General features: G+C 35.6%; 1 long non-coding RNA gene across 3 annotated transcripts in view; it reads right to left on the bottom strand.

Annotated features, from left to right (window-relative positions):
• Positions 1-27183, bottom strand: part of LOC148754840 (uncharacterized) — a 37665-nt gene extending 10482 nt beyond the window's left edge. For 2 of the 3 annotated variants that reach the window (XR_016019657.1, XR_016019658.1), the window contains exons 1-3: positions 24991-27183; positions 24158-24210; positions 20029-20166 (exon numbers count right to left, since the gene is read on the bottom strand). This is a non-coding gene — a long non-coding RNA (uncharacterized LOC148754840). The remainder of the gene's footprint in view (positions 1-20028; positions 20167-24157; positions 24211-24990) is intronic. The other variant, XR_016019659.1, reaches the window with a different exon arrangement.
• Positions 27184-27810: the final 627 nt, after the last annotated feature.

The following is a 27810-nucleotide window of genomic DNA, read 5'->3' as shown; positions in this document are numbered from 1 at the left end:
GAACAAACAGTTAACCAACTTTACTATTTGGAAGTGCTGAAAAGGCTGAGTGAAAAAGTTATACGACTTGAACTTTTCCCCAACAATTCATGGCTCTGGCATCACGACAATGCACCAGCTCACATAGCACTGTCTATGAGGGAGTTTTTAGGCAGTAAACAAATAACTGTATTGGAACACCCTCCCTACTCACCTGATCTGGCCTCCAATGACTTCTTTCTTCACCCAAAAATAAAGGAAATATTGAAAGGAAGACATTTTGATGACATTCAGGACATCACATGTAATATAACAACAGCTCTGATGGCCATTCCAGAAAAAGAGTTCCAAAATTGCTTTGAAGGGTGAACTAGGCACTGGCATTGGTGCATAGCTTCCCAAGGGGAGCACTTCAAAGGTGACTGTAGTGATATTCAGCCATGAGGTATGTAGCACTTTTTCTAGGATGAGTTCTCGAGCTTGATTGTCTGAACTTCATCGCTGTGTGTGTGTGTGTGTGTGATATATATATATATATATATATATATATATATATATATATATACACACATCTCTATATATATGATATATAACATACAACACATATATCATATATAGAGATGTATATATATATATATATATATATATATATATATATATATATATATAATAGTGCCTCAAAGTACCTTCTCTGAAAGCAGATTGCTTAACATTGAATGATGACTCCACCTCTCCTAACAATACTACCCTGGGAAAACAAGAAAATAATAATTTCCTGAGAGTAAGTGCTTAATGAATAACCACTGTTGCAATAATAATAATTATTGTTGTTATTTAAAAAATATATTCACATAAATTCTCTCACATTTAGAGGTTCTGGGGCAAGAAAAGGCATGTACCCCTTACAGCTTTACAAAAAACAGTATCATATTTGAATGCCACCTTTTTGTCCACATGACATAAAAGGTGCTTCCAGTAATCACCATTTTGCAAATGCCACCCCAGAATTTCCTACTGAAAACATCTGCAATTCTTATGTCTTTCATCTGTCTTCCCTCTAGAATGTGTACGTTATACACCTAATGAGCTGTCCGTGCTGTAAAGTTAGTGCTCCTGAGAGCAGCCCTCGACCAGTGACTGAGTTGGTGGACAAATAAGTCCATGAGCTTCCTGGTCCCTTGGGTGGAGCAACTCTGAAGTTGACTGTGCAGTCTCCAGACAGTGTCCAGTGAGGAGGGAGACCCAGCTTCTCATAATGGTCACCTGTCAGTTGGCCATTTTTTGTGGCTTTATTTCTTGTCTATGTCACTTCTTCTTCCTTTTACTAAGCTTCCGGTGATCACTTGTCAGACAAACAGCATGGACACATCCTAGTTTCAGGGTCTACTTATGGAGAAACTCAATCTAAGACACATACTACCAAACGAGTATAAGTTGTGCAGAACTTGAAAGTTTGGTTTATCTGGTTAAACCTATAGGGTGAGCAGCAAAAGCCCATGAGTCTGCACAGCAAAGAGATGTGAGGTTTCTGGGTTAGGCTCAGGTCTCTGATGGAGATAAGGACAATCTGATTGTAGTAGAGAATTGATGTCTTTATTTTGCAGCTCCAAATCCTAGCACAGACGTGGCCTGTACATTACTGCACAAAGGTATAAATGGAATGGTGGGAAAGGAGCCCACTGGAGTAGGTCTTAGGAAGAAGTGGAGAGTGTGAATACAAACCACTTTTGAGACTACTTCTGTAAATTCAAAGCAGAGAAATACAGCAGAAGCCAAATAGGAATGATAGAAAAAGAGAATTGTTTGTTTCTTTTTGTTTGTTTGTTTGTTTCATTTTAAATATAGAATGCGCCAGAGCATGTCTAAGTGTTAATGGAAATTATTCAACAGCAAGATGAATGTTTATAGTTCAAGAGAAACAAGATAACCAAATAAGGCAAGAAGGAATAAAACACAGGCTCTATAAGATACAGGCCCTCAATGCCGAAGAACTGAGCTTTGATAAGAAAAGAAACAATATTCTTTCTTTGTGATAGGGATTAAGAAAGAAAACCCAAGTAGAAATAAGAATATTGGTTGGTAATAGGAAAATGAGGTAGTTTGTTTTCATCGATTTCTTTTTCCCTCAATGTCATTTGAGCAACGTCGTACTTGAGAGTAGAGCTAGAAGGAATAGTATGGCACTCATATGAAGGCAGGCATTATGTGATATTTATTCTTGGGAATAAAAAGTGGTCCTTCTAGAAAAAAAACCCAAAAGATATCAGGATAATATTGAGTGCCAATTTAGACTTATATTACCATTTTAAAGTGAAGGTATTGAGGCTGGCTTTGTGATTTTCCTGCAGTAATCACTCAGCTCAAGATTTCACCTGCATTTGGACAGTGGCAGGCATTATGTTGTCATCAGAAATAACTTTAATTCAACAATTGTAAAGGATGAAACTTGTATTTTAATGCACTATGTCCATGAATAATAGAAGTTGATCATTATTATTGTGCCTGTTTTACTGATGTGGAAACTAAAGCTTAGACGTGTGAATTGACTTACCCAAGCCCACACTGACTGAAAGTAGGATAGTCAAGATCACAGCAACACACAATCTGTGACCTCATTATTTTAACAACCACATGTAAGTGTCAGAAATGCAAAGGTTAGAACTTAAGGCAAAGGAAGCAGAGGACTCAGCTGAAAGACAAACATTCCAATAAAGAAGGAGTATGTGTTCCAAAAACACTCCAGTAAAGAGAGAACTCGAGGGCACTTAGTGGGTTCATTCCTAGCCCAACTTACTCCCAATCCACACTCCAGAGAATCTGTAACAACATGACATTTTAATTTTTATTTTTTAAACAAATGGAAACTGCACCACTTAGAACAGAGTTTATGGTTTGGTTCATTCTCCATGTGGCTTCGTGTGGGTGTGGTACCCTCCTCTCCTGATCAGCCCTCTCACTGTCAAGTATCATCTCCTCCAAAACATTATCTCCTTGACAATCTGCTTCCTTCACATTCTTTTTATTTAAACAAAGTATAAATCTGCGTCCTTTACTTTTATGTAACCAATCAAAAAATAGCTAAATGTTTCTCAGAAATTGAATGGAAGTGCACAAATTGAGAGTGACATATTTACATCATGTCAGGAATGAAAAAGTGCTCTTTTCTCATCTCCAAACACATCTGTTCTCATAAACACATTCTAGAGAGTATATTGTTCATGAAAACTATGCTTTTAGCTCTTTGTTGTTGTTATTGCTAATAAGCCTGATTTCAGCATTGCTTGTTAGAAGAAAAACAAACCATTTTCCTTATTTCAGGACTTTGAAGATAATTCTTTCAAAAATAATTTCACCTTGATATGGTAAAAGATATGTTAAATGGAAAATTTAAGGCTATTAACAGTCAACATGGAATCAATCTTATTTTAACTAGTAAGAGAATATTGTTCTTGGGTCTGCTCTTGCCTAGCTATAGGTCCTTAAGTACTTTATTAAAATGCACTCTAAAATCACATCAGTACAATTGTATGCTACTTGGGTTTAACAATATCTACCATATTCTAGATTTGAATACAGAACACAAAGACTCCTAAGTATGGTAAGACAAAGCAGCTTAGATGGCTTTGGTTGTGGATTTTAATCCTTTCTCTGCCACTTTTTTAGTTATATATCTATGGGTCATTAATTTGTCCTATCCGACACTCAGTTTCTTACTCTGTATATGGGCGGTAAACAATATTTACTTTACATGGTTGTTTTTATGGATAAATAAGATAATACATGTGAAAAGAAACACCAAATCACCGCAATACACTCAGGAAACCCCATTGTTATTAACTGTCCTTTTCTTCCTTATTATAGTTCTTCATAGTTCTTTATGAGGGTTGATTAAAACAACATGCGCTGCAAATATTTGATAATTTAAAATAGCAATATAAACATAATGTTTGTTAATGAAGAATATGGTAAGTTCTTGGCTTGAGTTATAAGGTACATTTAAATAAAGAAACATTTCTACAGTAATTGCCCTAAGCTCATGGAAGTGTTGAACCAGGCAGAATAATACCAAGTTTGTACAGTCAACTCCTAACATTTTAAGTTGAAAAAATGGAAACACAAAATATTAAATGTAACTGGACCACATATGTTGTGCTACAGCATTGAAAATATGACATACTTGCTAAAGAAATGCCTTGCAAATAATTTATACATAAGTCTTTGACTTTATAAAGAGAGGGTTAAGAATTCCTAAAATAAGATGGTACCCAAATATAAAATGAGAGTGAAAGACTGAACTAGGTCCACACTTGCAGTTACTTTGTCAGTGAGGATGGAATGACACACAGATGGTTAAATGAGTGGTTCAGAGAGCCCTCCTTCTCCACATGCTTCATCAGGTAGCTGACCTGATCACCTGTGGGTTCTATAGCAGATGTAACATAACTGGATAACTGTCATAAGGGTGCTTTAGATCCTATCTGAACAACCACATCAATCGGTGTTAAGATAAACTTAGCACAGAGCAAAAGAGAGAGTGAATTTAGGGCACAGGGATCCTTCCTGACATCTTTCTTATGCTGCATGTATATGTGCGTAAGGTGCAGCTATTGCATATATATTTGTGTATGTATGTGTGTGTGTGTCACACAGGGAGCAGAAGAATTTCAAACATCATATAACTCAAAGGTGCTCTTTTCTGGAAATAGGACTCAAATTAACAAATCCACATGTCATGAGATAACCAAATACTTTGTAATCAGAAAGAGAAATAAGATGATTTCTAAAGAACTCTTAGGACAAAAAAAAATAATATTTAATAAAATAAAAATATCAATATATACTCTTGAAATATTAACTTAAAAATGACAATGAAAGTTAAACATCAGAACTCTCAACACATTATTGTATGCTTAGTATTTGTTGAATTACTAGGAGCTAATTAATGATACTGTTGGTGTTAGCTGTGTGTCAGATACTGTACTAAATTATTTACATTTATTAGCTTATTTAATTTTCAAAATATTCTTATGAGACAGGTACTACTATTAACCAATGTTGATAGATACCGCAGTGAGTCCGTAAGAGACTGATGTTCTAAGATCAAACCAGCTAATACACAATGGGTTAATCTATGACTCACGTATATTTAGTTTACACCCTTAAGAGTTTCTTTGTATTATCTACATATATTGTTGCTATTTGAAAATTTATAAAATGTGTGTCTCCTTAATAAATTCTCCATTTTCTCCATGAGGGCCTGACTCCTTCCCAGAGCCCTTCTGAGTGGCATATTGCAGCCTCTGCTCTACTTCCTTGGGACTCAGGACTCACTTATTAAGCAGTGTCTATGGTGCTACCAGGAGCGTGTTTCACTGCTAGTTATACAACCTATAAATATGTTATTTAATGCTGTTAAAATTTCATTTCTTTACCCATTATATGAAAAGAAAATCTTACTTCAAATAGTTTGTATATATAAAATGAGAAAATGTATCTAAAACATTTATCGAACATGTAGCAGGAATGCTATAAAGATGATAAAGTCTTCGATATTTAAGAAAAAAATGACATTTGATGGGACCTTTATGAGAAGGGGACTCTAATAGCTCTCAAGTGACCATATGCTGAGAGTTAACTTTTCAATGTGCACATCACCAAAGGAGAGGGTGAGCCTTTCTGTGGAATTACAGGAGGGCAATGCCTAGGTGAGGATCTCCAGACCTGTGCTGAGGAAGGTCAGGTACTTGCTAGCAATGAAAATGCTCAGACATTTTATTTACAATAATAAAACTGATAAAATTATAATTTCAAATAAAATGCGTTGAAGTTTGCCATGTTTCTTAAACTCTGCTAAAGCAATTTAACTGTTTTTGCCTGATGTAATCTTTACAACAAACCTTTGTGAGCTAACCTGATTTCACTGACGAGAAGAATGAGATTTTGAGATGCCAGGTGAATTGGTCAGGATCACAAACTTAGGAAGTGACTGACCTATGTTTCCTGTTTAGGATTTCTTCCCTCATGTACCTCACTACTGTTCTATGCTGAATGTCTTAGGAGATTGTTGGGACACAAACCAGGAAGCTAAATTATTTCATGGAATCTGAGCAGCAAAGTGGTATGAAAAACAAGGCTAGGGACCAAGTAAATGTGAAAAAGAACAAGGCTCAGAACAAAGATCATGCCCGTAAATTGGTCGAAAAATTCTATAACGCTCAGATTTCTGGGAGAATAGTAGAGTAGGAAGCATTAGAAATTTTTCTCTCCACCTAGACAATAATTGCACTGGCAAAACCTGTCTGATATAACCATTTGGAACTCTTGGTTATATTAAAAACTTGCAATTCCAGGAGAAAGCATAAACAACAAATTGTGGTTAATTTCTGTCAATTTTAGTTCTTAGCACAGTCGTAGCTGTGCATCCACCACCATCACTGGGTCTTCCTGAAGTAGAAGCCGGGTAGGCAAAAAGGACCCTGTCCTCCAAATATTGGACATCTGTGCTTTGATCACTGATTCCTGCTTTTAATCACAGAAGTGCGGACAAAAAGTGGGTAGCCGTTGTGTTTATACCTATCTTCATTTTTACAAGACTTACCCCTTTGGGCTGAAGTGAATTCTATGGAATTTAATTTTTTTTTCTTACTCACCTGTATTGAAAAACTAGAATGTGATCATAATCCCTCTGATAAAGCTCAGTAAAGACCTAAAAAGACCTTGAGTTTATACCACAAGCTGATCCTCAGCACAGAGATTGCCTTAAAACAAACAAACCAACAACATAAAAAAAGCAATAACCAAAAACAGCAAATCTTTGGGAAGGGAGAAATCTGTTTTCCAGAGTTAACACATTATTAAAGTACAATGTCCAATTTTCAACAACAACAAGAACAAAAAGGCATAAAAAGCAACATCAAATTATGACCCATTCAAAAGAGAAAAATAAATAAACAGAAAATGTCCCTGAAAAAAATATGATATCAGATATACTGGACAAAGACTAAAACAACTGTTTTAAAGATGTTCAGAAAACTAAAGGAAGAGGGGCGCCCGGATGGCTCAAGCTCTGAACAACAGGGTTGTCGGTTCAGTTCCCACATGGGCCAGTGAGCTGCACCCTCCACAATTAGTAGATTGAAGACAATGAGCTGCCTCTGAGCTTTAGGGACAGCTGGATGGCTCAGTTGGTTACAATGCGAGCTCTCAACAACAAGGTTGCCAGTTCAATTCCCACATGAGATGGTGGGCTGTGCCCCCCCACAACTGAAAATTGTAGACAGCGACTGGACTTGGAGCTGAGCTGTGCCCTCCACAGCTAGACTGAAAGACAACAACTTGAGCTGATGGGCCCTGGAGAAACACACTGTTTCCGAATATTGCCCAATAAATTTTTTAAAAAGAAAGCTAAAGGAAGGTGTGGAGGAAGTCAAGAAAACTCTATATGAAGAAATGGAAATGTAAATAAAGAGATTACAAAAAAAAAAAAAAAAAAAAAAAGAGGAAGAAAATAAAATAAAAGAAAAAGGATAAAAAAAAACCGAAACAAATTTCTGGAAGGGAAAAGTACAATAATTGAAATGAAAATTTTACTAGGGGGATTTGAAGATACATTTAAGTAGGCAAAAGAAAGAATCAGCAAATTTTAAAATAAGATAATGGAAATTATAAAGTCTAAGGAACAGAAAGAAAAAAGATTGAGAAAAACAAAGAGTTTAAGGCAACTGAGAGACAGTTAAGTCGATCAACATATGCACGTGGGAGTTCCAAAAGAGGAAGAAAAAGAACAGACAATATTTTAAGAAATAAGGGCTGAGCATTCTTTCAAATGTCTATTGGTCATTTGTATGTCCTCTTTGGAGAAAGGTCTATTCAGGTCCATTTTTTAATTGGATTGTTTTGTTTTTGTTTTGTTTTTTGTTGTTGTTGAATTATATGAGTTCCTTATATATTTTGGATATTAGCCCCTTATCAGAGGTGTTGTTTGCAAAAATCGCCCATTTAGTTGGTTGCCTCTTTATTTTGTGGATGTTTTTTGTTTCGTTTTGTTTGTTTATTCGCTGTGCAGAAGGTTTTTCAGAGAAATGCAAATAAAAACCACAATGAGACATCATCTCACACCAGTTAGAATGGCTTTCATCAACGACAAATAATAATGTGTCCAATAAATAATAAAGAATCCAATAAAACTGTCCTTCAAAAGTGTGGGCAAAATTAAGACATTCCCAGATCAATGAATGCTGAGGGAGTTAGTTAGACCCTGACCTACCCAAGTGAGACTACGAGAAATGCTCAAGGGAATCCTGTAAAAAAAGGAAGAATTAAAGAAAGAAAGGAAGGAAGGAAGGAAGGAAGAAAGGAAGGAAGGAAGGAAGAAAGGCCACTAGACAGTAACTTGAAGTAATATGGAGAAATAGAAATCTCCATAAAGGTAAATATATTAGTAATTTAAAATGCTAGTATTATTGTACTAACAGCTTGTGGGAGAACCTTTTATTTCCTGTGTGATTTGAGATGAATACCTTTAAAACAAAACAAGTATTAATATAAAAGCTAGTATTTACGTAACTTTGGCATGTAACTCCAAATCTAGTTTTCCGGATAATTTAAAAGACTAATGCATTTAAAAAGTATACGTTTGGAGGCATAGAATGTATAAAGACGTAATTTTGTGACAGCAACAACTATAAGGGGTGAAGATGGAAATGTAAAGGGCAGATTTTTTTGTATGTTATTGAAGTTAAGCTGGTAAAATTCAAATTACAGTGCTATAACTTTAAAGTGTTAAACGCAACCCTCATGGTAAACAAAAAGTAAAAAGCTATAGAATATAAACAAAAGGAAATGAGAAAGTAATACAAAATAACTTACTTCAAAATAAATCTACTAAACAGAAAAGAAGACAGGGAACAAGGGACAAAGCATTATAAAACATATAGAAAATGAATACCAAAATGGCAGAAATAAGTCCCTCCTTATCAGTAATTGCACTAAATGTAAATGCACTAAACTCTCCAATCAAAAAACCTTAGAGATGATTGGCAGAATAAATAAAAACACATGATCCAGCTATATGCTGTCTCTAAGAGACTCACTTTAAATCCAAAGACACAAATAAAAGGATATAAAAGCATACTACATGTAAATGGTAACCAAAAGAGAGCAGAAGTGGCTATATTAATATTAGACAAAATAAATTTTAAATTAAAAAAAAAAAACTTTACAAGAGATAAAAAAGGACATTATATATTAACTAAATGTTCAATACAGCCAGAATATATTACAATTATAAAAATGTATGCACCTAATGACAGACCATGAAAACACATGAAGAAAAAACTGACAGAATTGAAGGAAAAAAAGAGACAGTTCTACAATAATAGTTGGAGACTTTGATAACCCCTTTCAGTAATGAATAGAAGCAAACAGAAGATAACTATGGAAACTGAGGACTAAAACACACAGTAAACCTATTAGATCTAACAGACATATACAGAATACTGTACCCAAAAACAGTGGTATACACATTCTTCTCAAATGCAGATGGCATATTTGCCATGTTATACCACATGTTAAACTAAAAATTAAGTTTCAATATATTTTAAAATATAGATACTATACAAAATGTCTTCTTTAAGCACAACAGGATGAAGTCGGAAATAAAAGAAGAAAAACGGGAAATTTTACATATTTGTGAAAGTTAAAAATGACACTCTTAAATAACTAGTAGAACAAATACAATCACAAAGGAAATTGAACATACTGAGAGATGAATGAAAATGAAAACACAACATACCTAAACTTATGGGACACAACAAAAGCAGTGCTAAGGGGAACATTTATAGTTGTAAACATTTATAATAAAAAAAATTTCAACTTTTCAAAACACCCTAACTTTATTACTTAAAGAACTAGAAAAAGAATAATAAAAAATTAAACCCAAGCTAGCAGAAGGAAGGAATACAAATTATAGCAGAGATACAAATGAAATGGGGAATAGAAACTCAATAGCGAAAATATGTGACACCAAAAGTTGTTTCTTCTTCAAAGAAGTCAACAAAATTGACAAAACTTTAGCTAAATGGATTAAGAAAATATGACAGAAGACACAAATTACTAAAATTAGAAAAGACAGTGGGGACATTACTACCCGTTACACAGGAATACAAAAATATCATAGGAGAATATTATAAATAATTGTATACCAACAAATTGAATAATGTAAATGAAATGGTCAAATTCCTAGAAACACAAGGCCTCCTAGAAACATAAAAGATTAAATCACAAAGAAACAGAAAATTTGAATAGTCCTACAATTAGTGCTATTGAATCAGTAATCAAAAATCTTCTGACAAAGAGCAGCCCTGGACCTGATGACTTCACTGTGAATTTAATCAAACACTTAAAGAAGTGATACCAAGTGTCAAAGTTGATGTGGAAAAAACATTTGAAAAATTCAACACCCTTTCATGATAAACACACACACACACACACACAAAAAAAAAAAAAAAAAAAAAAAAAAAAAAAAAAAAAAAAACCTCAAAAACAAAACAAAACAAAAAACTAGTAATAAAAGCAAACTACTTAAACATAATAAAAGCCCTGCAGGAAACACCTACAGCAAACATCATACTCCATGGTGACAGACTGGTAGCTTTTCACTAAGATTAGGAACAAAGAGAGACATGTGCTTGTATCACTTCTATTCAACATAATATTAGAAGTTCTAGCCAGAGCAAATAGGGAAGAAAAAAAAATGAAACATTCAAATTAGACAATAAAGAGTAGAAGTATATCTGTTTGCAGATGATATGATATGATCATTTATATGGAGAGCACTAAAGATTACACATACACACACACACAATCTGTTAGAACTAATAAATAAATTTAGCAAAGTAGACTACAAAGTCAACACACACACAAACACACAAAAGTTGAATTTTTCATTCATGTCCAATGAACAATCTGAAAAGAAAATGACAAAAACAATTTTATTTATACTAGCATCAAGAAGAATAAAACATTTAGGAATTAATTAAGGAAGTGAAAGATTTACATTAATCAAGGAAGTGAAAATTACACAACATCGCTAAAATAAATGAAAGAAGAGATAAATAAATGGAACACATTCCATATTTATGAATTAGAAAACTTAATATTGTTTAAATGCCCACACAATCCAAAGCAATCTACAGATTCCATGCAATTCCTATCACAATCCCAATGATGTCTTTTTATAGAAATAGAAAAAAACGTCCTAAGATGTTTATGGAATGTCAAAGGACTCCAAATAGCCAAAATCATCTTGAGGAAGAATAAACCTGCAGGACTCACACTCCCTGATTTCAAAACTTACTATTAAGCTACAATAGTCAAAACAGTGTGTTACTGGCATAAAGGCAAACATATAGACCAACAGAACACAATAGAGAGCTCATAAATGAATGTTTATATATGGTGTAAAAATTAGTAAACAGAAACTTTATTTAAAATGGAGTCAGGAAGCTAGAAGAGAGACCGCTCATGCAGGTGTCATTCAACATACACTACTGATCCCAACAAAAAGGGACTACCTTGCATCTCCAACAGAAAGTGATGCTGCATTACTAGCCCAGCAGGAAGAAGAAAATATTTCTTGCCCAGTAATGGCTTAGCCAATGGGAGATTGTCATAACTCAGCCAATGAATAGTCACTATACTTTGAACTTTTAATTCCTCCCAGTAGCCTCTGTTTACAACATCCCCTCCCAAGTCCAAAAAAGAGCATTCCTTTCCTTTGTTTTACTGGACTTTCATGTGGCTCACCATTAGACCACATGTCCTGAATTGCAATTCCTTGTTTTCCCAGGATAAACACACTTTGCTGGAAAAATATGTGGCTGTCTATTTGTTAAAAGTCAACAATGATTAAAGGATTTTTGACAAGGATGCCAAGACCATTCAGTGGAGAAAAGACAGTCTTTTAATAAAAGTGCTTGGAAAACTGGCTATCCAGATGCCAAAGAATGAAGTTAGACCTTCAACTAACAGCATACACATAAATTAATTCAAAATGGATCAAAAACCTAAATATAAGACCAAAACCAATAAATGTCTTAGGAAAAAAATACGGCAAAAACTTTATAACATGTATTTGGCTAGGTTATTATTATTATTATTATTATTATTATTATTATTATTATTTTGGATGACACCAAAGGAGCAGATAACAAAATAAAAATTATAGTATTGGACTGCATGAAAAGCTGTTTTTTTTTAATTATGTACCAAAAGTCAATATTAATAGAGTGAAAAGTAACCAACAGAATGGAGAAAAATTATATACCTGAGGGGGGACTAATATTCAGAATATACAGAAAACTCCTAAAGATCAATGACAAAAAAACAACATGATGCAAAAATGAGCAATGGACTTGACTAGATAGTTATCAAAAGAAAATATACAAATGTATAATAAACACATGAAAAGATGTTTAACATCATTCATCATTAGAGAAATGCAAATCAAAACTACAGTGAGATACCACCTCACATGCATTAGGATGGCTACCATAAGCAAACAAAATACTTAGAATCTGTGCACTGTTAGTTGGAAAGTAAAATGGTATAGAAACTTTTGAAAACAGTATGATAGTTTTTCAAAAAATTAAAAATACAATTACCATTTGATTCCACTTTTGGGCATATACCCAAAAGAGTTGAAAACAAGGTCTCAAAAAGACATTTGTACACATGTTCATAGTGGCATTTTTAAAAATAGCTAAAAGGTGGAAGCAACCCAGGTGACCATGGATGGATGGATGGATAAGCACAATGTGGTATATACATCCAATGGAATATTATCCAGCCTTAAAAAGGAAGGCGATTCTTCAATATGCTACAACACGGAGGAGTCTTGATGACATTAAGTGAAATAAGTCAGTCATTAAAAAAAAAATACTGTATGGTTCTATTTATATGAGGTACTTGGAGTAGTCAAATTTATAGAGAGAGAAAGTAGAATGGTGGTCGCAAGGGTAGGAGAGGAGAATGGGAAGTTATCATTTAATGGGTATAGAACTTCATTTTTGTAAGATAAAAAGATTTGTGGGGATGACAGTGATGATAGTTGCACAATAGTATAGATGTCTTCAACACCACTGAATTATACACTTAAAGTATTTAAAATTATAAATTCTGTTATGTGTATTTTACTACAAGATGAAAAAAGTCTGCAGTGCTCAAATCTCACTTTAATTTGCTCTTAGTATTATGTGTGCATGAACAGGCTGGGTAATGCTCAAGCTTGTTAAGGCTCAGGGTCCAGGCTGCCCAAACACTTATTAATGGACAGGCCATATGAGCATCTGCCTGAGGTATCCATCTACAAGAGGTGCTAAAATACCAGTGGAATAAATAGAAAATATGGTACCAGTTAACTTGGGTTTGTGCATATAATTCAAACAAACGCTAAATTTTAAATTGTTTTTATCTCATTGAATAGGTGTAATAAATCTCTTATTTTGAATATTAGCATGGGACAGAAAGAAATTATTTGTCATTAGTTACAGGCTACTGCCTTCAGAGGAGGGAGAATCCTAGCGACCAGATCGTCTTTCCTTTATTGAGCACAAACAAAAACCTCAAAAACAAAAGCATCTGCTACTCTTGGAACAAATTTTAAGGAACATATGCAAAATACAAAGTAAAGATGCTGGGGCAAAGTGAAATAGCTCTGACAGAAAAAATGAGAAACCTGTGGGAAGGAGTGGGGAGAAAGAGATGTCCGGAAAGTAGTCAGGAGTCAGGAAGCCTGAGCACAAGAAAGGAAAGAGAGAAACCAGAGCCTTAGCAACTGTGCTGTGGAGAGAAATAAATGTTGCCACTTGAATCTCAGTGCTGGGCCATGGGAACTCACTGTCTCTACCTCTTGCGGAATCCAGGAAGTACTAAATTTCTCCATAGACAAGTGAAGTTCTGTTTTGGGGGAGCCTGAAAAAGTTGAGGAAAGGATATCATATATGTGAATAATAAAAATAAGTAAAAAGTATTTAATTGACATTAACTGATCAATTTTGTTCCAACTTCATGCAAACTAGAGTAAACAACACCTCCCAAAGCTTCCTGTGCAAAATTGTTGATTCTTACTGTTCCAATACCATTTTCTATTGTTATCCATTCATGTTTCTCCGTGCATTTATGCAGCAAGAGCAGACTGAGGCTGGAGCACATCTTTGGGATGGCACCCCCCTGTCTCAGGCTTCAGGGAACAGGTGGGTGGAGGCAGCACAAGGGCTGCAGGCTGCAGCCAACACCTCCCTGTCGCTCTCAGCCCCATGTTTGTAATTCAACCATAACGTTGTTATCTTAAGCCCTATAGGATTCTGTAACTTGCTTATATCGGTCTCTGGATTTGGGTCAAAATAGTTAGTAACAATCTTTCCACTGGCAATAACTGGTAGTGAAGAAAGTTTTTGTTAGTTGTTACAGTGTCAGAGATGAACAAATACTGTCTTAATTTTGCAATATACTGCTTTTGCTGGTGCTGTTTTTATATAATGAAGCAACAGCCTTTCAGTAAAACGGAAAGTTTAATTATAAAACATTCAACTTCTTTAAAAAAATTAATTGAAATTTTAGTTTCTCTGCTTCCAATTTAATAAGAGTGTTGGGTTGAAGGGGGGGAGGGGCTACCAAGTGGTCCTAATATTCTGTTTGGCCTCAGGTAAAAAGATATAACTTAGTTTACTACCATAGGGCTACTCAAAAGATTTTACTGTCAGTCCTTTCAAGGTACTACTTAAGAGATACCTCCAGGTATGTTAACTCGGTCAGAATAGCATGGACAGTTATTCAAACTGCACCCCCAGGGTGGCACAACATAGTTTCACTACCTAAGAACAGCGTTCTTCCAGTATACACAGCATTTTGTTGACTCTGGGTTTTCCTATAAGATGACTCATTAAACTGGGAATTGGACAGCAGCTATTAGAAGGTAGAGTCTAAAAGGAGATGTGGCCAGGATTTGCAGAAAGATGACAGCTCTGTTGAAATGGTTTGGTAGGCCCCTCCCACAGTTCCCCTGGGGAATGTACTATATTCTTTTCTTCTAATGTTATTTTTCTCAGCATGAGGAAGACCAATAACTCTTTCTGACACAGGAAACAAGATCTTGAAGAAGGTATGGAGCTATTTTTAAAACCATAAAATGATTATTAAGGAATATCCATTGGAAATGTATGCAGGAGAAAGTTACAATATTCATGTCCCAATACACTGGCATCCAGAAACTAGACATTATACAATGGTCACAAAGGAGAAAACAGAGGGCTACCAGTTTGGTGTGAACAAAGGAGCTACTGTCCCTGTTGATAATAATGATAGCTACTGTAATAGGATGCAGAGTGAAAGTTTTTCAGTTGCCCTGTAATTGGTGATTAAGGCCCATATTCGAAAAGAGATCTATCAATGAATGTGGTCAGATGTAGCCCCCTACCAGGGCTTCAAAGATGGGATGGAAATATTTCTGGAACAGCCACTACTGGGTAACTACTTAATGCAGGGTATACAGTGGATGACTGAAGAGGGGCAGAGGAGAAACAGGTCTTTTTAAAAATATATTCAGGTTTTTAGGAAACAAAATACTCATGGTACAAGAAAAATTACCCACTCCTTGCCCTGTGATCCCCCTCTCCACCACACCCCTCAGCCAGGAGATGAGGGGCAGTGAAGCTCTAAGAAAATCATCATCAGAGGTGGGCTATGCCTACAAGAAAGAGATTAGCCACCAGACACTGTTCACAGCATTACAGAGAGATAGGGCTGTTAACACTGCCCCAAGAGCACTGCAGGGTGAGGGATTCCTTACATGCCCTCAGGAATGTAAACAGAGAAAGCTGCTTGGTTCTTGGCAAGCAACATGATATCTGAACATCGGTGGTCTGCAAGAACATCCCTGGCCAGTAGGAAAACTGTGCTGAGCCTCATCCCAGATCCCCGAGGCCCCCAGAAGACCTGGAAGAAGGAGACCTCAGTAGCCTTAGTGCCTCCCTCTGAAGGTGTACATTCCTGATGAGGGCAGCCAATGAAGACGCTTACGAAGTCTGACAATTAGGTTCACGATCTCATCCCAGAAAAAGTGCTACATACCTCATTGCTGAATATCACTATGGTCACCTTCAAAGTACACACCTTGGGAAGCTATGCACTGATGCCAGCACCTAGTTCACCCTTGAAACCATTTTTTTTTTTTTTTTTTCTGGAATGGCCATCAGAGCTGCTATGGCGTTACCCTGGATGTCCTGAATGTCATCAAAATGTCTTCCTTTCAGTATTTCCTTTATCTTCAGGTAAAGAAAGAAGTAATTGGGGGTCAGATGGAGGGAGTAGGGAGGGTGTTCCAATACAGTCATTTGTTTACTGTCTAAAAACACCTTCACAGACAGTGCCATGTAAACTGGTGCATTGTCATGATGCAAGAGCCATGAATTGTTGGCAAAAAGTTCAGGTTGTCTAACTTTTTCACGCAGCCTTTTCAGTATTTCCAAATAGTAAACTTGGTTAACTGTCTATTTGGTACAAATTCATAATGAATAATCCCTTTAATATCAAAAAAGTTTAGCAACATTGTTGCAACAGAGTTCACAAACTTAACTGTCAGATCTCATATGTCCCTTAAAAGTGGTCTTCAGGGGGAGGCCAGATGGCTCAGTTGGTTAGAGTGTGAGCTCTGAACAACAGGGTTGCTGGTTCGATTCCCACAAAGACCAGTGAGCTGCACCCTCCACAACTAGATTCAAGACAACGAGCCTCCGCTGAAGCGCTGGAGGGGTGGCCAGATGGCTCAGTTGTTTAGAGCATGAGCTCCTAGTGGCAAGGTTACTGGTTCAATTCCCTCATGGGATGGTGGGCTGTGGCCCCTGCAACTAAGATTGAAAATGGTGACTGGACTTAGAGCTGAGCTGTGCCCTCTACAACTAGATTGAAGGACAATGACTTGGAGCTGATGGGCCCTGGAGAAACACACTGTTCCCCAATATTCCCCAATAAAAAAATTAAAAATAAAATAAAAGTGGTCTTCAGTGAGAGGCAGGTCAGGGAAATTGGGATACCTCTTCAAGAAAACTGTACAGTCCATATACATGCTACTTTGTCCACTGACCAATATGGATGGGACAATAATAATTAAAAATAATATAAATAGCAAACTGTTCAACACCTGAATTTATTTTGTCCTAGATTTGTTTCTCTTGTTCCAGTACTATTTCCTATATGTACTTAGGACCTAATTCTTTTAAACAACAATCTGGTTCATCACCCACAGTTGGTCCCCAGGGAAGCATTTTCTTCTGATTCATTTTCCCCTATCTCCTAAGTTTCAGCTTACTCCTCATTTTTTCCCACTAACACTTAGAGATGTGTCATATCTTACTCTGAGGCCAAAAATGCATTAAAAACCACAGTTGTGATTTATCCAGCACATACAGGTTTTACTACGTTAGAGGACCATTCAGAATGCCTAGCTCATCATGTTACTACAAGGCAAATCTCCTATCCTTTTACCTTGCAGGTTTCTATTAGAGATGCCATGGAGAAAACAAGGGGTAATGACCACGACTTGAACCATATTTCTGGGGATCTGAGAGACGGAAGCATTAGGAGGTGTGGGCTGCCCTGTTGACCAATAGGAGAGGCAGTACAGAAACCCAGCAGAAAACAATACCATGCTCTAGGAGATGGCTGGGATTCATGCAGTGTGGTCTGCAGGAAACCTGGCCTCAGTCTGAACTGTCAGCAGGTGTGTAGCCCGACATCTCCCCAAGTGTGATCAGAGACTGGGGCACCAGCCTCCTGGCTGCAGCTGTGACAGGCATACCTGCCTGATCTACCATGAACACTCTACCAGGATGCACTGCTTTCGCTTCTCAGTGGTAGCAGGTGTTTCTGGAGCTCTGGGAGAGACCAGTCCCACTCTGGAAACTTTCTTCTGGACCCTGTTTGTTCTCTGTCAATTATATTTATTGCAATTATTTAATTTTACTATTTACATCTGCCGTTTTAATCTGTTTGCTTTTTATTAGACTTTAATGTTTTTTTCTTTCATATTCCAAAGGACATGGAAATGTTTTTCTCGTTTTGAAAATTATTATACTTTTCTGCTAGTTTTACTAATTAAAATCACACTTTATTTTTCCTTTAATAATTGTATTAACTTTTATGTTATTTATGTCTTTATCATCAACCCTATAGTCTTGCCTTTGTTTTGACCTTCTACACCCACCCCAACTGCCATGTGGTCTTCATGTCTAATTTTAGCTTAGATTATTCTGGTCATATAATACATTTTGATAACTTTATTGAGGTGTGAATGATATACTGTAAACTGCACATATTCGAAAATTACCATTCAATGTTTAAACACACACACACACACGTATGTATATACTTTTCATCTTAAAATACATACAACAATAAATTTAATAAATTATTTACTTTCTCAATTTTTTTTTCTCCTAGATTTTTTTTTTCCTCTTGTTTCTGGACTACTTCTTCTATGAGTGCTTTCAAAGTAAATCATTTTGTGATAAACTTTCTGAAGTGTCTGTGACCTTAATTTCTTTAAACTTTTAAATAATAATTTAGCATAATCTGAAATTCCAGATTTGAAGTATTTGTACCACATTTTTTAATGTAATGCTCTATTTATTTATTTATTTTTGCATGCAGTAATGTTTTTGGGGACTCTAAAATTATGTTAATCTGAATTGTATTTCTTATAAATAACCTACTTCCACTCATTAGACATTAGAATTGTTCCTCAGTATTTAATCTTTCAAAATTTGACTATAGTGTGTCAAGTGTGAATATGAGTTCTTACTTGTTAAGCTCTCTATAATCTTTGTCAAATGACATCCTATATTTTTAAACAATTTAACAAATCTCATCAATTATATTTTAAAAATACTTCCTGCCCTCCATTTATTTTTCTTAGCATTTAAAAGTCCTATTTTACACATGTTGACACTTTTAACTTTATAATTTTTAACTCAGCGTTTCTGTCCTTCTTTTCACCTTTCTATCTCTTCATGGTGCCTCCAGGAGAGTTCTCTAAGGTGATATTCAAGCTCAGTATTGCCTCCATGGATTTATCCATGTGGTTCTTCTGTCCATCCACTGAGGGCATTATTTCAACCACCATGTTTCCACACCTGATAATATAATTATTAAGTTTTTATTATATTCTTATGTGTTGTGGTTTTAGTGAGAAAGAAGGTGACTGGTTAGAGAAGGTGAACATCTTTTGAGCTCCACAGTCTTCAAATCTAGAGGCGCTGTACCAGGGTGTGATATAGACCACAAACTCCTGGGATTCAGGCCTGCTGCTATAAATGAATGAGACTTTGGGGTGCCTGGTGAAAGATGTGAGAGTACCCTGTATGTGGAAATGACATACATAATTTTCATCAAGTAAGCAAATGATGAAAAATTAAATTATTCCCTTAATGCTTTACTCCTTCCTTTAAAAGAATCATAATCAGGGTTTTGGCATTGCTTCACGGTGAAAAGATTTGTCTTTTACGTATCCTGACTTGCTTTCATAGTGGAATATTAGTGGATGTCATAACAAAAGCCTTATATGTATGTGTACATTTGGGTTGTCCCTTGAACACCAAAAATCCTTTATACCATGCCCAAGGAAACAGCAGCTCCAAAAAGAATGTGCAGAGATGTAAAGCAAACCTGAAGGCATCCAAACCTGGGAGCCAATTCCAGTTGAGTCACAAATACACAAACCATAAAAATAAAACTTGTAATGGCAAGCCACTGAGTTAGGAAGCTGTTGGCATGTTTTCAGCATTATTGGGTGAGCGCTGACAAGTCCACACACTGTGCACAAGTAGTTAGACCATGTGTTCATGATTTATGTGGATAATATCCTCCCTTTTAAGGACATTTATTTGGTTCATTTTATTTTATCATGGATCTGTTATTCACAGCCTTTAGGGTACCTTGTAATACCTCCCCCGGAAGTTCTGCACTTTTCTAAGTGCTTCCCTTGATTGAACTTACCTCTCAAAGCTGCAGGAGGAGGCATTGCTCAGAGATAAGCAGTCTGCTGTACCTTTTGGGAACCATGGCCTCCCAAGCTTGACTCTGTCCTGTTATCATCCTCTTGCTACTGATAAACACTGGGCTGCCTGGGAATTGCTACAGAGAAAATGTGCAAGCTGGTTAGTGTTGATCTACTCAAAGAAGGTGTCAAAATCACATTTTGAAAGTTCTCTAGAGTCCTATTCTCCTTGAGGATTTTCCTCTAAGCAGCCCATATCTGCTGAGACAGCTGTGTCTGATATTTGTTCTCAGGGAAAACACCACTTCCTATTAATCTTGTCTTTGTGTCTGACAAGTTTCTATATTAAGGTATTAAATATGTTTCGAATTCTGACTGTGCAATAGTCTTTATGTAGTGAAAGTTTAACTTGAAAGCCATACAGTGTTCCCCAAATATCCTGAAATATCAATAATGACTAAATAGTTACAAAATTTGCAAAAGCTACAAATATTAGCCCCAACTAGTTCTCCCTTAGTCTCGTGTACTTTAATTGATGTGTAGGGTAGAACTATGAGTTTAATTTGTTTTCCAGGAACATTTATTCTTAAAGTTATTCATCTAAATATCTTTAAAATATTTCCTGAACTTTGTAAAATGAGGTTTCCTATTATTGTCTTCCATGATGGCTCCTTCAAATAAACACCATTAACTCCTTGTCTTGCAAAGGTGCTACATAATGAGTTTTATTAGACAATCGATAGAACACATTAATCTGGCCATTTATTTTGTATATTTGGAACTCCAATATGTCTAATAAAATGTACCAATAAATTGGAAATAGAAATTCAATCTATAAAAAAAATAATGAAAATTTTTATACCTAAGTACAAGATAAACATTCACAGCCTTAGTGTATTTGTCAATAACTGTCTTTGAAAATTTGCTTGTTCTGGCTCTACTAATTCAGAGCAAAATACAATCTCATATCTAATTTGGAGAGGGCTTTCAGGGGCACTCCTGACCCTGAACTCTTGGTAAAGTACATCTCATGTGAGCTCCGTGTAACTCCATTTTCCATTCTGCTCCTCCAGTCTACAGATGGTAGCAGCTTTGTATAATTACTGATTTCTGGATAGCTATAGCAATCTTCTTATATTTTGTGTTCAAGTCCCTGTCTTAAAATTTGTCTTTCTCAAATATCTGGAGGGATTTCTGGACATTGACTGATGCAATCTACATCTGCCAGTATCCAAATAGACTGGATATCCTCAGTTTAGGTTGTAATAACCAACTTTTTCTTCCAAAAAGTCTATTTATTTTTCAAAATCCAGTGCAGTATCACCCCATCAAACATTGGTGGACCAATATTTTACAATCTTTTTATCTACATATTCCTTATATTCAATAAGAAAAGATGAATAAAGATGTAGGAGAATGAATGTGTATACATTACCTTTCACCTCAAGACCTGAGATTAAATATAAGATATAATATTCAAAATATTTAATCCATAACAGCCTTGGCATAAGTGCGCACATGCACACACACACACACACACACACACACACACACACACACACAATAATACAATTTGTGAAATTCAAAAAAATAATTAATTTACTGGAAAAACCAGACTGAAAACAGCAGAGAGAAACACAGCAGTGTGAAGCACACTGGTGATTCGCAAAGCCAAGATGGTCAGGAGAAGACTGTACTTTCCTGGAAAATCCATTGGGTTAAGAATAAACATTTAAACCAGTTACAGTAACATGAACCAGTATCTCCTGTGATCAGGAGATTTAAATGTAAATCTACATTTAAAGAGAGGTGGAATAAGTGTACCCAAGCAAATAATTTTATTTTCTTCAAAAGCTCCCCCAGGGTAACAAACATTATGAAAAAAAAAAAAAAAAAAAAAAAAAGGAAGAAAAATAAAATATGATTCAAAGATAAATTAAAAAAATATAAAGTAATTTAATAAATATTCTTAAAGAGGGTAGAGAGAACATGATATTTAAAAAGAAAAACAAAAGCAAACAAAAATGATTTTTTTATACTATAAAAATAAAGAATTCAGACATTTAAAATGTGAAATTGAATTTTGAAAGGAACCAAGAAACATTAGGGAACTAAATTAACAACGTCTGAATAAGTGTGCTAAAAGATGAAGCAAATGACTTCTTAGAAAATGGTCCATGGAGGTCAAGAACTATGAAGAATAGAAGCATGATGACCCAAAAGTTTCAAAATACATGCCATGGTTGTTATAACCAATTCAAGAGAAAAGACAGACTAAACTATGGAAATAAATCAAACACATAATGACCAAAAAATCCTACAACAGAATAATAATAACAAATTTCAAAGCAGACTCAATCAAAACAAAATACCAACTCACAGGCAAAATGTGATAAAAATTTAGAACTAAAAAGGTAAAGAAAATTATTTAAAAGTTGTAGAATAGACTTCCGGAAAAATGGCGGCGTGAGGTGAGACTCTGTAAAGCTCCCCTGGAATTTACAATGAATCGAACAACAAAAACTCCACAAAGGACTCCCTGCACAGCAGACAGGCAAGACGAAGAGGCCCACTACCGACTGAAATCACCTACAGGTGGGAGATTCGCACGAGTGGGGGAGGAGGAAAGGGAGAAGTGCGCGGAGATGGAGCCGTGCGGGCGCAGGACGCAGACCTAGCTCAGTGCGCCGAGCTCGCTGCTTCCCGGAACTACCGCAGCTGCGGGAGAGGGAAGAACTCGGACTGCTAGGGCTCCGCCAGGGCTCCACAGGGCTGAGGGGCAGCATATAACACGGCTGAACCCAACGCTCACGGCAGAGACCTCGGAGAAAAGACTGAGGGAAAAAGGCTGAAAACGGTGGTTTAAGCCCGCACTGCCGAGCAGAGAACGGAGCCTTAGGCACTGAGACTAGCCGCCCCCTCCCTCCCCTCCCAGAGCTCGCCCCGCCCCCACCTGCCCGGTGCTAGAAGCAGAACAGTAGCAGTGTCAGATCAAAACAACAGAAAATTTGCTGTTCTGAGAACTGTGGACGCAGACACAAATTCACAGCCCAACTAGTTCCGGCAAAGGAGAGGGAGCTGTGGAAACAGGACCGGCTGTGGTGGTGGTCGCCGCCATTGCTCTGGGCCACCTCTCACAACTCACCCCGCCCCTGACCCCACCTATCTGGGCGGATCCCTGCAGGAGTAAACAGAACTGCTGAAACATATGGGCTCTGAATCAGGAGCTGGAAGAGCTTTGGAACATCAAAAGTTCTCCGCATACCCACCGGGACACTGCGCCCTGTGACCTAGACAAACTATTAACAGAGGAGAAGCCCGTCTCCCAGGGAATCCCCCCATTGTGTGAGAAGCAGGAATAGTGCAGAGAAAACATAGCACTACCGTGTGGGAGAAGAAAAATAAGCTGCAGTTGGAGAAAAAATAAAACATTCTACCAACAAGTACTGGAAAACAAAAGAAAGACCTCTTCCTATCAACCTGTTGCAGAAGTCACTCCTGTAGATGTCTAGGAAGAGAAATAGTAAACCAGTAATTGCCATGAATAACCAAGGCAACAAGATAGCTCAGAAAGAAAGTGAAAAATCTCCAGAGAAGGCACTTAAAGATACAGAAATATGTGACTTAAATGACAGAGAATTCAAGATTGCAGTTCTGAAAAAACTCAACGAGATACAAGAAAACACAGATAGGCAGTTAAAGAAACTCAGAAACTCAATCAAAGAACAGCATGAGCATTTTACGAAAGAGATTGAAATCTTAAAAAAGAACCAAATAGAATTTCTGGAGATTAAGACCTCAATAGAAGAAATTAAGAATGAAATAACCAGCTTAGGTAGTAGAGTTGACCAGATGGAGGAAAGAATCAGTGACATCGAAGATAAAAACCTGGAAATGACACAGATGGAAGAAGAAAGAGACTTGAGACTTAAAAGAAATGAAAGAACTCGACAAGAACTTTCTGACTCCATCAGAAAGAGCAATATAAGAATAATGGGCATACCAGAAGGAGAAGAAAGAGAGAAGGGAACAGAGAATATATTCAAACAAATTGTCGATGAGAACTTCCCAAATTTGTGGACAGAACTGGACCCCCAAATCCAAGAAGCAAATAGAACACCTAGTTACCTCAATCCCAACAGGCCTTCTCCAAGGCACATTGTATTGAAGCTGTCTAAAAGCTGTAGAATAAAATAAATTGGGAAAAGAAAATGTTATTAAAATATACTAGGATAAGATTGGTGACTAACAATCAATAACGTTAAGTGCTAAGAAATCTTTGAATTTATTGAAGTTATGAGTACCAAAAAGGACTAAAAGTATGTTCAGACATACACAGATTTATAAATATTGACACTACAAAAGCAATTTCTAAAAAATGTATTAAAATTAACTAACATTTAAAAGAAATAAAGTTGTAGAATAAAGAATTATGAAAAGCAACATTGCTAAATGATATTAACAAGTCAAAATAACTGTTAATATATAGTATAAAAGTTAAAAATTAATAGCTACTCAGGATTTAAAATCAAAGACGATCTCTATGTTGCAGATAGTGGAAAAAATGTAGTAGGGAGAATTCTGAGGGGTTGTTTTGTTGTGGATCGTCTTTAGATAGGTTTGGCTTAAAAAAGAGAAAAATATTTGCTTAAAAATATTTAATAATTATAACAGTAGAAGATGATGAATATGATATATGATTTTAAAATAATTGCAATATGCTCCACAGCATATGTTATTAGGGAAATACAAGTTAAAATAAAAATTGATACCACTACATGATTGTAAGAGTGGCCAAAATTCAAACACTAACTATACTAAATTTCAGTGAGAATAAACAACAGAGACTTTTAAATTGTCAGTGGAATGCAAAATACAGCCTCTTTGGAAAACAGTTGCTTTATACAAAACTAAACATAATCTTGTCATACCATCCAGTAGTCACACTCCTTGATATTTACCAGAAGGAACTGAAAACTTATGTTCACACAAAAACTTGTATACATATGTTTATAGCAGTTTTCTTCATAATTGCCAAAACTTGGAAGCGATCAGATGTCCTTCAGTAGGTGAATGGATAAGTAAACTGCAGTACATCCAGACAATGGAATATTATTCAGTGCTAAAAAGAAATGAGCTATTAAGCCATGAAAAGACATAGAGGAACATTAAATTCATATTACTAAGTGAAAGAAGTCAATTTGAGAAAGCAATATACTGTAAGATTCCAAATATATGACATTCTGGAAAAGGCAAAGCTATGGAAACAATGAGTATCAGTGGTTGACAGAAGTGTATGGGGGTTAAAGATCAATATGCAGAACACGGGATTTTTAGGTGAGTGAAAACTCTCTTTATGATATTATAATGATGGATATATATACCATAATACATTTGTTTTATCCCATAGAATGTACAATAACAAGAGTAATCCTAAGGTGAAGTATAGACTTTGGACTGTTATGATATGTCAAGGTAGGTTTAATCTTTGTTTAAAAAATGTACCCTTTGGAGGCTGCTGGTTAGCTCAGTTGGTTAGAGCGTGGTGTTCTTATAGCAAGGTTGCTGGTTCGATCCCTACATAGGCCACTGAGCTGCTCTCTCCACAGCTGGATTGAAACAAGTATTTGACTTTGGACCTGATGGGTCCTGGAAAAACACATTTAAAATATTTTTTTAAGTACCATTTTAATGAGTAATATTGCTAATAGGGGAGGCTGTGCATGTGTCAGAAAAGGAGATTTATGTGAAATCTCTGTACCTTTGTTTCAATTTTACTATAAACCTAAAATTGCTCTAAAATGTATTTTAATAAATAATTGCAAGAAAAATTATAAAACAGAATGAAATAAAACTAATGTTACCACTCTAATAAAAGTCAGGGAAGAAGAAAAATATAGCAAAAAGAAAAATAAACAAAGCATGAATATTAAAGTCTCTTGCATATACATCATACAATAAGGTATTTAGAATAAATCTAAACATGCTATAATCAATATAGGTGACTGGATTAAAACACTTGTCCTCCATTTCCTATTACAAAAATGATCATATTTTGTAACAGAAAACAGAATCAGGAGTATTTTGTTTCCAAGATACATTAAGAAAATGGCTCAACAGTTTGAAATAGTTGTATAAATAACATACAGGATAAAGTTCGTAATATTAAATGCCATTTATAATTAGGAAATACGAATGAAAAATAAATAAATTTTATGACCTCAGCATTTCTTCAAGAGCCTAGATAAATTATAATAAACCAAATTAAAAAGAATAAAGAAAATAATAGATGGTAATTGAAATAATAAAAAGTGAAATAAGCAAAACACTGATAAAGAAGCTCAAAAGTTAGTTTGTTAATAGAGCTAACAATTAGAGCTAGAGGATAGATGGTAGAGTAGAATCTACTACCCAGAATCCATCTCCCACTTAGATAACAAATGCACTGATATAATTTGTCTGATAAAACTATTTTGGAATTTTGGTGTCTATTAAGGCTTGCAACTTCCAGGGGAAGGCTTTCGTAGTAAATTTTGGCTAATTTTGGTCAATTTCAGCACTTACCTCCATAGCAGCTATTCATCCCCGACCTCTCAGGTCCATGTAAGCAGGCTGCTATACATTTTTCCAGGAGCAGATTGCATATACATTGTAGGAACTAATTTGGATACTAAAGCTCCTATACTACAAATACTGGGGATTGGTGCTTTGACTGCTGATTGCTACTTTTGACTGCAGAGATACAGACACATAGATGAGCAACCATTGTTGGAACTCTCACTGCCATCGTTGCAAACGCCTACCCCTTTAGCTGAAGCAACTTCTAGAAGATTTAAAGGATCCACTTCTTTTCTTCTTTCATTTTTCTCTTTTTCCCCTTCTGAGATGCAGATATTTAATGATTAGGACATTCAAAAGCAACCACATATATGGGGGAATTTAGAAAGATACCAGGCAAAACCTAGAAAAGATGCAAGTTCACAAAAAACCTGAAGACATATTCAGTTTACACCTTCAGGAGATCCTCAGCATAGAGCCAACCTACAAAAACAATAATAACAACAACAAAAATGCCAGCAAAATCTGGGGAAGGGGGAGAATCAGATCTCCAGAGTGACCACATTATCAATTAAAACGTTCGGTTTTCAGCACAATCACAAAACATTTATATATATATATATATATATATATATATATATATATATATATATATACACATACATATATATATATACATATATATACATATATATATATATATATATGTGTGTGTATATATATATATATATATATATATATATATATATATATATAACTATACGGCCCATTTGGGAGGGAGAAAAAAAGAACACAATAAAAACTGTCCCTGAGAAAGACCAGATAACAGACACACTATACAAATATTTTGTAAGCCCTTAAAGATACTTACAAAAAAATAAATGATATGTACAAAATCAAGAAAATTATGTATGAATGAATTGGAAAGATCAATAAAGAGGTAGAAAACATTGAAATAAACCAAACAGAAACTCTGGAACTGAAAAGTAGAATAACAGAAATCAAAAAGCCACTAGAGAGATTCAAAAGTATTCTTGAACAGGCAGTGGAATATATATATATATATATATATATATATATATATATATATATATATATGTTTGAGGAAAAGAAAAAAAAATGATGAAAAGTGAACAGAGACAAAGGGACATTCAAGGTACCATTAAAAACACCAACAAATGCATTGTGGGAGTCCCAGAAAGACAAGAGTGAAAGACAGGGGC

Source organism: Rhinolophus sinicus, chromosome 17 (assembly GCF_057876585.1).
Source record: "Rhinolophus sinicus isolate RSI-liver-muscle chromosome 17, RSI-T2T, whole genome shotgun sequence".
In the NCBI taxonomy this organism is placed as follows: domain Eukaryota; kingdom Metazoa; phylum Chordata; class Mammalia; order Chiroptera; family Rhinolophidae; genus Rhinolophus; species Rhinolophus sinicus.
Note: the sequence above shows the minus strand (reverse complement) of the source record. Positions and strands in the feature narration are given on the sequence as shown.